This window comes from Trichechus manatus, unplaced genomic scaffold (genome assembly GCF_000243295.1).
Source record: "Trichechus manatus latirostris isolate Lorelei unplaced genomic scaffold, TriManLat1.0 scaffold00070, whole genome shotgun sequence".
NCBI lineage: Eukaryota > Metazoa > Chordata > Mammalia > Sirenia > Trichechidae > Trichechus > Trichechus manatus.
Window position 1 is genome coordinate 11,129,676 of NW_004444006.1, and position 12,517 is coordinate 11,142,192.

The following is a 12,517-nucleotide window of genomic DNA, read 5'->3' on the forward strand; positions in this document are numbered from 1 at the left end:
CTCTTCATTTGATGTTTTAGGGTTTCAGGATTGTTGTATTCTCTGTTCTGCTTAGTTTTTTGGATCTTTGCTGTGGAGGGACGGCGTGGTGCTTCTGTCTAGAGCGCCATTTTGCCGGAACTCCCTCTTTTTCCATTCTTTACCTTCAACCTATTTGTATCTTTGAATCTAATATGTGTCTCCTGTAGATAGTATACAGTTGGATCTTAGTTTTTATTTCATTCTGGGCAACAATCTCTGCCTTTTCATTGAACTGTTTAACTTATTCACATTTGATGTTATCACTTATGTAGATTGATTTACATCTGCCATTTTACTTACAGTTTTCTTTATGTCCCATGTCTAAAAGGCCAGAGATGTACCCTGGAAGCTAGCATACTTTAGCTCAAGAGGCATAAGGTCAGCATCCATACTAGATTGACTAGTAAGCAGGATGGGGATTTTCCTGCAAGATGCATAGTATTATCAGTGCTCGAAATGCAACATGACACATAATACTCAACTGTATGACAGGAAAATTGGTGCCATCCAAACCTAAGTTGGTATGATACAACTTGGGAAGATGGAGGTGTTCAGGGCAACATCAGGACAGACTATTAAATATACAGAGCATCAGAGCCTGTTACTGGGTTCTACTATCATGGAACTTGGAAGATGATGGCTCTCTTTCTAGAGTCCTCAATTTTCCTTTGTGAAGTGAGAATAGCAAGGGACTGAAGGGAGAGAGATGAAGACAAGTAGGATGCAAGGGCTCAGAAGTAATCAGTGTTTGCTGTGTGTCTAAGCCTGTGTTAAAAGAAAAATAAAGACATTGTCTCTTATTGTCAACAAATTAATTGAAGAAATACACATGAAATAAGAGAAGTACTGGATGTTGTAAGACAAATATCAGTGCCACAAGAGCTTAGGGAAGAGGAAATAAATCAGTGTTAACTTGATTGGCATGAGGAAGCTTCAAATAGCTAGCAAGATGGACTGCAGGAGAATTTTGAGGAATGGTAGAATTGGAGGAAGGAAATAATGGTGAAAGAATGGAAATGGGAATAATAATGAACTGTACATGTACCAGGGAGTGAGGATACTATTCTTTCTGGAGCAGAGGATTAGTGTTGTGGATAAAATAAAATAGGTTAGATCATGGAAGGAGTGGAAGAATGCAAAGAATAGGGAACTGATGTTTTAAGCCAACATATCTATCTGATCAGAGCTGTAAATAAGATTAATTCAGTGAGAAGTGATACAGTATCTCCCAAATGACCTCTCAGTTGGGGACACTTTCCAAATGATATGAGCCTATCAGTAGGATTGAACACTGTGTTCAACTCCCGTCTTGAAAATACTGTCCTCTCAGTTCTTGTGACAACACACTGTTCTGGTTTTCCTCCCAGCACACTGGCTGCTCCTTTTCAACCTCCTTTATGCCCCCACCTCTAAATAAGCACTAAATATTTCAGTACCTTACAGATTACTCATTCTAGAATCTCTTTCTTTATGTGATTTCATCCTAAACTATGATTATACTGCTTATTCCATTTACATTTAATGTAATTATTGATATAGTTGGAGTTAGACCAACCTGCCATTTTGCTGTTTGCTTGCTATTGTTCAGTTTGTTTTTTTCTGATTCTCCTACCTTACCTTCTTTTAGGATAATTGTATATATATTTTTTAACTTCTTATTTTGAAATAATTATTGATTAACAGGAAGTTGAAAAAATGATAGAGCACCCAGTTTCCCCCAATATTTTATATAACTATAATACAATTATCAAAACCAAAATATGCTCATTGGTACCGTGTGTGTATAGTTCTATGCCATTGTATCAAGTGTAGATTTATGTAACCACCACGGCACTAAGGAACAGAATTCCATCAATACGGCACTAAGGAACAGAATTCCATCAATACAAAGCTCTCCCTTGTGTTACCCCTCTAAAGTCACATGTACTGCCTTACACTACATTCCTAAACCCTGGCAACCACTAGTTGGTTCTTTATCAATACAGTTTTGTCTTTTCAGGGGTGTTATGTAAATGAACACGCACACACATGAACCACCACGTGTCTGTTCGTCATACTGTGGTGGCTAGTGTGTTGCTGTGATACCAGAATCATTGCCACTGGCATTTCAAATACCAGCAGGCTCACCCTTGGTGGACAGGTTTCAGCGGAGATTCCAGACTAAGATACACTAGGGAAAAGGACCTGGCAATCTACTTCTGAGAAAATTGCCCAGTGATAACTTTATGAATAGTGGCAGAACATTGTCTGACATAGTGCCAGGAGATGAGCCCCCCAGGATGGAAGGCACTCAAAATACAACTGGGGAAGAGCTACCTCCTCAAAGTAGAGTCAACTTTAATGACGTGGATGCAGTCAAGCTTTTGGGACCTTCGTTTGCTGATGTGGTATGACTCAAAATGACAAGAAACAGCTGCAAATATCCATTAATAATCAGAACATGGAATGTACGAAGTATGCATCTAGGAAAATTAGAAGCTGTCAAAAATGAGATGGAACACATAAACATCAATATTCTAAGAATTAGCTGACATGGACTGGTATTGGCCATTTTGAATCAGACAATCATATGGTCTGCTATGCTAGGAATGATAAATTGAAGAGGAGTGGTGTTGCATTCATCATCAAAAAGAACACTTCAAGATCTTTCCTGCACTACAATGCTGTCAGTGATAGGATAATATTCATACACCTACAAGGAAGACTGGTTAATATGGCTATTATTCAAATTTATGCACCAATCACTAAGGCCAAAGATGAAGAAATTGAAGATTTTTACCAACTTCTGCAGTCTGAAACTGATCAAACATGCAATCAAGATGCATTGATAGGACTCGGGCAGACATGGCTGTAGCAGCATGCTTGTCTGTTTTCCCATTCTTACCTATTCTGTAACATTCTTTGGACTTGGACAGACATGGCTCTAGCAGCATGCTTGTCTGTTTTCCCTCTTTCGTCTGTTCTGTGATATTTCCTTGCACTCAGGCAGACGTGGCTCTGGCAGCATGGTTGTCCGCTTCCTACTTTTGCCTTTTTGAATATATGCCAAATAAAACTTTCTTTTTGCTTTACTAAACTTTGTGATGTTTTTCCCCTACAACAGTTAATGGCATAGTCGTCAAGTATTTCTGAAGCTAGAATCAAGTCAAACTCGAGGAGAACTGGAAGCTAGCAAAGAGAGATCCTATCTTCTGAACCCACGTGTTCCCACTCCATGTCCCTTTGATACCGACAGGGTGAGTGTTCTTGGAAAATGAGCCTTTGCTTATTCTTTTTTGTTCTCTTTCTCATGCTTTCTTAAGTTTTGTTTGGCATATTTGTTTGAAAAAACAGTTGTTTCATTAAGGAGAACCTTTCTTAGATTTTTGCTTGATCATTTGGTTAAGAGTGACATTTCTCGCTGTTAAAATACAAAATTTTCTTTGATTTTTGAGTTGAAAGGTTAATTTATTTGTGTAATCTGCCTCGAAGACAAAGGTTCCGCCTCATTAGAATAAGATTCCTGAGACGAAAACCAAACCACATTTAGTCACTCTTAAGGTGAACTGCAGTTTAGGTCGGGATTCGGGTGTTAGAAGCATTAAAGAGATAATTCTATTTTCAAAGAGCTTTGAGCCACTATAAGCCACAAAAATTCTGGCCTGAGTCGACCAGTAACAGCCATTGGGGTGGTCGCTGGCACTCATCTCGAGCGTTGAGGTCTCCCGTGACAGGATGAGGTGGTCACAAGACAGGCTAGAACACCCACAGGCTAACTCTCGCGCAACGCAGGTACACGTGGTCCAACCAAACTCCGGGGCGTTCCTCATTAGGTTTCTTCTTGTGGCTCAGAGAAAACCTGGAAAATAGTGCTCCATTTTGCCAAATTCGCAGGGGGAGGTGGCAGCTCCTGATCTGTGTTATAAAAATTGCAGGGAGAGGTGGCAGCTCTTGACTTGTTTTGCCAAATTCTCAAGGGGAAGTGGCAGTTCCTGACCTGTGTTATGAACTTTAAGGGAGAAGTGGTAGTTTCGTACCTTTTTTTATGATATAGTTTCTCAATGAAGAATCACACTGTTAAAATTAAAAGCATCAATAGCTACTTTAAAGTACTTTCCAATTGAAGGAACTAGTATATTTAATGTCTAAAATAAGAGACTATGTCTCTAGCCAACAGAATGAATTAAGTTCAAAAAGAAGGAAACCAACAATGTTGGTGCTTAACATCTTTGATAAATGTATCAAGACACTGGTCTAGGGTTCATATTTAAAAACTCTATAAACTGACTATACTAGAAGTAATTTGGAATTTCAGTGACCACTTTGGGAAAATGAGCTTTCGTTTGTGTTGTCCTTTCCTCTTTGGAGAATTTCGCCTGGTGTTCAAGTTTTGTCAAAGGGTCTAATATTCCTCCATCTGAGGCTCTGACAATAAGTTTTATCTAGAACCTGTTTTTTCCATTGGATTGAGTCTGTCTTACCAAAAATTGCTATATACACTTTAAGAAACCAGAATTCCCATATCCTTGTTTTGTGTGGTATTGTTTGGTGAGTTTTTGTGGTCTTTCTGTCTCCTTTTGTCCTGAGAACTTGCTTCTGGTCTAGAGCATTGTGTCTTGTATCAGGTTGGAGGTTATGGCTGAGAATTGCTGTTTTTTGTATGGCTGGTCATAGAACCTCAGTTCTTTCTTCGTCCAGAAAAAACTGTCTTGTGTCTGTCTTATGATTTAGACTTTTAGTAGCTACTTGGAGAAACTTTCCTATAAATTGGTCTATTTGAAAAGTACACTAAGATCTTTATGTTCTATAGTATGTCAGTCTTAAAAGCAAAACCGTTTTAAGTAATTTAAGCTAGATATTATATGAAATGTGTTTTATTTAAGGAAAAAGAATAATTTTGTCTTAAAGTAAAAATAGCAGTTCCAGAATAGTAAAGAAAGAAAGTAGTTTTTGCCCTTCAAAAGGCCTAGGTCAACTTAAACATATGTAAATGTCTTCCATGAGTCAAGAGAGTGAGAGCGGGGCAAGATCAGGCCTCCTCAGCCCCCAGCCCCCAGCCCCCAGTCTCCAAGGTCATATAGCTCCGGAGAAGCTTTTGAAAGACCCCTTCCAACTAGGTGGAGACCCTTTTTTTTAGACAAAAGATAAGAAAAATTGCTGCTTTGCTATAGTTATCCGAAATTGGGTGGATCCCAATCACAGAACTGTAAACAAGTTCTCTCTATAATAGCGGATCTCTAAGAAGTCAAAAAATAGAAATCACAATGAGACACACCTGAAATGGCCTGGAAAAATGTTTCCAGCAGTAGACAGAGACTTAAGGTTATATCTATATCAATTTATTGGTCAGTTGAGCAGAGACTTTGTGATTTCCAAAGCCAGTTGATAAAATCTTTAAGGGCTAAAATTAGATTGGGAAAAATATGAGAAATAGTAAAAGTTGAATGAAAACTTGGAATATTTAAACAGACTTTGTTTCAATTAAAGTTATGTTTTATGATATACAGGCTTAAAATAATTCCATAGACATTTTAGGTAACTTACTGATATTAAATTTAGTTGATACTTGTCATAGTTTAAGTTTATGCACTTTGGCTTTTTATGCCACAAGAAGAAGAATGTGTATGTATTTAAGTCTGCTAATGAGTGTGTTCATGTTTGTCATTTTAAAGGAATCATATAAGAGGTAGGCAACAAAGACAATGTTTAAGAGGTTTATTAAAAAGAAATTTATTTGATAATGGTCAAAATTTTATCTGTTTGACTAAAGTTTAATGGTTTAATTTATGAGATTTTTAAGAGCTTTAATGTTAAATAGCATATAAAAAAAAGAATTAGGTTTCTCGCTGTTAAAATACAAAATTTTCTTTGATTTTTGAGTTGAAAGGTTAATTTATTTGTGTAATCTGCCTCGAAGACAAAGGTTCCGTCTCTCATTAGAATAAGATTCCTGAGACGAAAACCAAACCACATGGCTTTAGAGGAAAAAAAAAAAGCTAAGGTTTTTACCTTTAAGATCTTTGGTTAAATAACTTAAGTATTGTTTCACAGTGACCTATAATCAACTCCTGACAGCTCTGAAACTTCATGGAAAGCCAGAAAAAACATTTTATAAAGGAAAAGTATTAAACAGGTTTATTTAACATGTTATAAATTGTACGGAATGTGTTATCAAAATCAGGAGACATGCCTGATTCTCATTGGTTAAAATTTATATGATAGTATTTCCTCTTATGTTTTTGCCTACTATTAGAAAACAAATGCATAATATATCATAATTTTACTATTATTTCTTTATTGCTAACTTGGTCACAACTTTATCTTTTTGAATTTAGCATCATCGAAGCCATTGGTTTGATTGGGAATTCAAATCATTTACCTATGAATTTTCTTTATTACTGTTCAGGTATTTAGAGATTTGATAATCTTGGTATATTCGTAATATACCCTGACTATGTGGTATTATGTCTCAAGATTATTATGTATTATATCTGAAGTTCTTTAAAAATCGGTTAATAGTCATTTTTAGAAATATTTTTATCTAAAGTTTTTTTTAACTGATTTTGTTTGGCCTTTATGTTGTGCTTGTGATTAATTTCTGTCAGGTCTTTCACTATTATTTCTATGAATTAATCATGGCCATATTAAGTTTTATCATCTGCAGATAAGTTTTTACTTAGCTGATTTTCTGAAAACATTTGACAAAATATCTCAACAAAAAAAAAAGGACTACATTGGACTTATGAAAAGAACTGTGACTAGACTCAGTCAAGATTTCCAGAACTCTTGTGCAGAAGCTGATGGGTTCACAGACTGCGGCTGATCCAGAATCACATGGAACAGAAATTACATAAAACTGAGTAAACAAAAGGAAACTATGGGTTTTATGTGGGAATATTGCTATGTTTTAAGGTCCTATTTTCTGGATATAAAAACCATTTTCCTTTCTCCTAAATTATCTAACTAATGGGTTTAGATATTGTAACTCTTGATTTAGAAGTTCTTGATGGTAAACTTAGCAAAGTTGTAAATACCATAACCAGAGAAGTGTTTGAAATTTGAGCTATGATTTTACAAAATAGAACAGCATTAGATTTCCTATTAGTTCTCTCATGGAACAGTTTGTTCCTTAATAGATAAATGTTGCTATATTTATATTAATACTCAGTCTGAGGTTTTACAGAATATAGTTGCTGTTGAAGCACATGAAAAACAGTTACTAATGCTGCTTATGTATAAACAAACACCTAATGAGATTTGTTTCCTTGGTTCAATGACCTTAGGGTCATGGTTTCATTGGTTATTTCAGACAATTGGCTTACTATTATTGTTAGTGTTTCTGTTTTACTTCCTAGTTTGCTGTATGGTGCTTGGGATCTTAAAAAACAGATGATGCTCAATTACCATTTATTGAGCATTTTTGATAAAAGATTCTTTAGCAAGATCATGATCCAAAGAAAAGGATGATCAGAGAGTTGTATGTAATCCTCGTAGAATCCAGATTTCTGGCTTTAATGGAGGTGGGGGCAACCTACACAGGCCGTCGTCTTTGAGTGTCCTTTTGAACCTCAAATTTTGGGGGGTAGGGAACTGGTTCCTGAAGCCACTTTTGAGTCAAACAGTAGCCCAGATAAACTAGTAAGACCATTTTGCTCTGGGCATTGTGCTTTTTTTTGAAGAATTCAGTCTGTTTTAGGAAACTAACTTCAAAGATCAGACTGTTATGTTTAGGGTAAGTCAGTAATTAGTTAATCAGTCTTCAAGACAATGTCGTATGAAATACCTGTCTCATGTTTGTAATTAAACTGTCACCCTCTTACTATACAGAAAATTATGTATCTTAAAGAAAACAGGGCCTCAGAGGAGATCGACCTCATGGCTCAGACTCCATTTTGTCTTAGGTTCCACTTCTGCTTCTGAAAAAGTGACCCATGACTTGTCAATAGGTAAACCAAGGAGGGGTAACTTGCTCTTGGCAAGAACACTTAGTAAGTTTTAAACAGACTAACTGAAGACCTCCTACAGGAAAGGTCCATTCTGTATTATCTTGCTAATCATTAGTTCTCTAACGAAAACTTGTTTGTCGCATGTAAATTTTTCTATACTTTCTTTTTTCTCTAGACAAACTTTGAGTGCTCTTTACAGATATATATTTCTGTGTGGTAGAGCCAGCTATACTAGTTTAGATGATCCCTTTCCAACTGAGTGAATTTATGTGGGCAGTCACTTGTTTAGATTCCTGATGAATGTGTGGGCAATGCAGTTTGAGAACTTTAGATATTCATAGTAATAACGCTAGTAAATACTGGAAAGGTAATGTTAAAATTATTACACATTGTAAAATGAAAGAAGAAAACTCATTGGTCCAACACTCAGGGTATTGTTGGTAGGTTTAATTCCTACTTATGGTATATTTGAATGGGAGAAATCTTTAAGAAATTTTGTCAAATCACTATGGGACAAATAACAGATGAAGTTGCTAGTGAGATTGAAGCACAAAAGTGATCTCTGATCTTATAAGCCAAGGTGACATGAGATAACAAAATAACCTTAGTTTTTTTTATTAGTCCAGGAAAGTGTAGTCTGTGCTGTAGAGTTAGATAGCAAGCTACGTGGTTACACACTGTAACACTGTTACAAACACCAGATTTATTTGGTTGGTTACTATTAGGAAAAAGTACATGGGCTAGATCACTATTGCAAGGAATAGTAACATTCTTAGTCTACATCTTGATAGTATCAGGCATAATAAAATTTATCTTCTATTGTCTTGTACACTTAAAAGGCAAAGAAGGCCTTGGGCTAAAACGTTGATTTACATCGAGTCTGTTCACTATGACAATGTGATTGATGAGAAAATCACTCTTAATAACCTGGTGAAGAACCAGATGGTATCAGGTGGAAAATCAGCACCGTGAGTTTAAAGAACCTGCCATGGTTGCCATATAGGAGCTCGACTAAGTCTAGGTATTGATCATCTATGTATTATCTCCAATCTCCGATCAAAAGGAGGGAATGATTTAGGAAATAATATTAGAGTTATTATTCCCTGTCCTTGAGCATAGAAATTGTGACCCATCTGGAGCTGGACTCACAAGGACTCACAAGGACACATCAAATGGCCCTTGAGGAATAAAAACAATAGCTAAGACAATCTTGGGAATTATCTTTTAGGGAAGAAAAATATCTTTTAGGGAACCTTTACTTTTCACTTTTATCTTTCTCTATTAGCATTTAGTGAATAGAAATTCGTTGAACCAATGAAGACCCTCCTGTCGTTACTGAAACCTGTACCAATGATTGTTAAGAAAAGCAATTCAAAATATAAGATCACAGTTTCTAGCCAATCTGTGAAAAGGTGAAGTTTTCAGTGGTTTTGTCCATCTGTAATGTTAATATATACTTACGACTCTGTAATGGTCTTTGGGCTTGGGCAGACATGGCTGTGCAGCATGCTTGTCCATTTTCCCGTTCTTGCCTATTCTGTAATATTCTTTGGACTTGGACAGACATGGCTGTAGCAGCATGCTTGTCCTTTTTCCCACGTTTGTCTGTTCTGTGATATTTTCTTAGACTCAGGCAGACATGGCTCTGGCACCATGGTTGTCCGCTTCCTCCTTTTGCTTTTTTGAATATACGCCTAATAAAACTTTCTTTTTGCTTTAAAAAAATGCATTGATAATTACTTGTGATTGGAATGTGAAAGTTGGAGACAAAGAAGGATTGGTAGTTGGAAAATATGGCCTTGATGATAGAAACAACTCAGGAGATCACATGAAAGAATTTTGCAAGACCAACAACATCTTCATTGCAAATACTTTTATTCAACAACATAAACGGCTACTATACACGTGGACTTCACCAGATGGAATATAGAGGAATCAAATCAACTACATCTGTGGAAAGAGATGACAGAAAAGCTCAATATCATCAGTCAGAACAAGGTCAGGGGCTCACTGTGGAACAGACCATCAATTGCTCATATGCAAGTTCAAGCTGAAGTTGAAGAAAATTAGAAAAAGTCCATGAGAGCCAAAATACAACCTTGAGAATATCCCACCTGAATTTAGAGACCATCTCAAGAACAGATTTGATGCATTGAACACAAATGACTGAAGATCAGATGAGTTGTGGAAAGACATTAAGGACATCATACATGAAGAAAGCAAGAGGTCATTAAAAAGACAGGAAAGAAAGAAGAGACCAAAATGGCTGTCAGAAGAGACTCTGAATGTTGTTTTTGAATGTCAAGTAGTTAGAGCAAAAGAAAGAAATGATGCAGTCAAAGAGTTGAACAGAAGATTTTGAGAAGACAACGTAAAGTATTATAATGAAATGTGCAAAGACCTGGAGTTAGAAAACCAAAAGGGAAGAACATGCTCAGCATTTCTCAAGCTGAAAGAACTGAAGAAAAAATTCAAGCCTCAAGATGCAATATCAAAGGATTTTATGGGGAAAATATTAAACGATGCAGGAAGCAGCAAAATAAGATGGAAGGAATATACAGAGTCACTATACCAAAAAGAATTGGTTGACATTCAACCATTTCAGAAGGTAGCATATGATCAAGAACTGATGGTACTGAAGGAAGAGGTCCAAACTGCACTGAAGGCACTGACAAAAAACAAGCCTTCGGGAATTGACAGAATACCAACTGAGATGTTTTAACAAATGGATGCAGCACTGGAAGCGCTCACTCGTCTATGCCAAGAAATTTAGAAGACAGCTACTTGGCCAACCAACTGGAAGAGTTCATACTTATGCTTATTTCCAAGAAAGGTGATCCATCTAAATGTGGAAATTATTGAATAATATCAATTTCACACAAGTAAAATTTTGCTGATGATCATTCAAAAGCGGCTGCAGCAGTACATCAACAGGGAACTGCCAGAAATTCAGTCTGATTCAGAAGAGGACGTGGAATGAGAGATATCATTGCTGATGTCAGAAGGGTCCTGGCTGAAAGCAAGGGATACCAGAAAGATATTTACCTGTGTTTCATTGACTATGCAAAGGCATTCGACTGTGTGGATCATAACAAATTATGGATAACATTGGGAAGAATGGGAATTCCAGAACACTTAATTGTGCTCATGAGGAACCTGTACATAGATCAAGAGGCAGTCGTTCGAATAGAACAAGGGGATACTGCACGGTTTAAAGTCAGGAAAGGTGTGCGTCAGGGTTGTACCCTTTCACCGTACTTATTCAAGCTGTATGCTAAGCAACTAATCCAAGAAACTTGACTATATGAAGAAAAAGGCAGCATCAGGAATAGAGGAAGACTCATTAACAACCTGCATTATACAGATGACACAACCTTGCTTGCTGAAAGTGAAGAGGATTTGAAGCACTTACTGACGAAGATCAAAGACCACAGCCGTCAGTATGGATTACACCTCAACATAAACAACAACAACAAAATCCTCACCATTGGACCAATAAGCAACATCATGATAAATGAAGAAAAGATTGAAGTTGTCAAGGATTTAATTTTATTTGGATTCACAATCAACACCCATGGAAGCAGCAGTCAAGAATCAAAGGACATAATGCATTGGGCAAATCTGCTGCAAAAGACCTCTTTAAAGTATTAAAAAGCAAAGATGTCACCTTGAAGACCAAGGTGCACCTGTCTCAAGCCATAGTGTTTTCGATCGCCTCGTATGCATGGAAAAGCTGGACAATGAATAAGGAAGACCGAAGAATTGACGCCTTGAATTATGGTGTTGGTGAAGAATATTGAATATACCACGGACTGCCAAAAGAAGGAACAAATCTGTCTTGGAAGAAGTACAACCACAATGCTCTTTAGAAGCGAGGATGGCGAGACTACATCTCACATACTTTGAACATGTTATCAGGAGGGATTGGTCCCTGGAGAAGGACATCATGCTTGGTAAAGTAGAGGGTCAGCAATAAAGAGGAAGACCTTCAAAGAGATGGATTGACACAGTGGTTGCAACAATGGGCTCAAGCATAACAATGATTGTGAGAGTGGTGCAGGACTGGGCAGTGTTTTGTTCTGTGAGCCGGAACCAACTAGACAGCAACTAACAACAAAAAAGTGTTAAAAAGCAAAGATGTCACTTTAAGGAGTAAGGTGTGCCTGACCCAAGCCATGGTGTTTTCAGTAGCCTCATATGTATGCGAAAGCTGGGCAGTAAATAAGGAAGACCGAAGAAGAATTGATGCCTTTGAATTATGGTGTTGGCGAAGAATATTGACTATACCATGGACTGCCAGAAGAACAAACAAATCTGTCTTGGAAGTTGTACAGAGTGCTCATTAGAAGCAAGGATAGTGAGACTTCATCTTATGTACTTTGGACATGTTATCAGGAGGGACCAGTCCCTGGAGAAGGACATCATACTTAGTAAAGTAGAGGGCCAGCAAAAAAGAGGAAGACCCTCGATAGTTCCGGCAAAATGGCGCTCTAGGCAGAAGCACCAAGCCGTCCTCCACAGCAAAGATCCGAAAAACTAAGCTGAACAGAGAAAACAACAATCCTGAAACC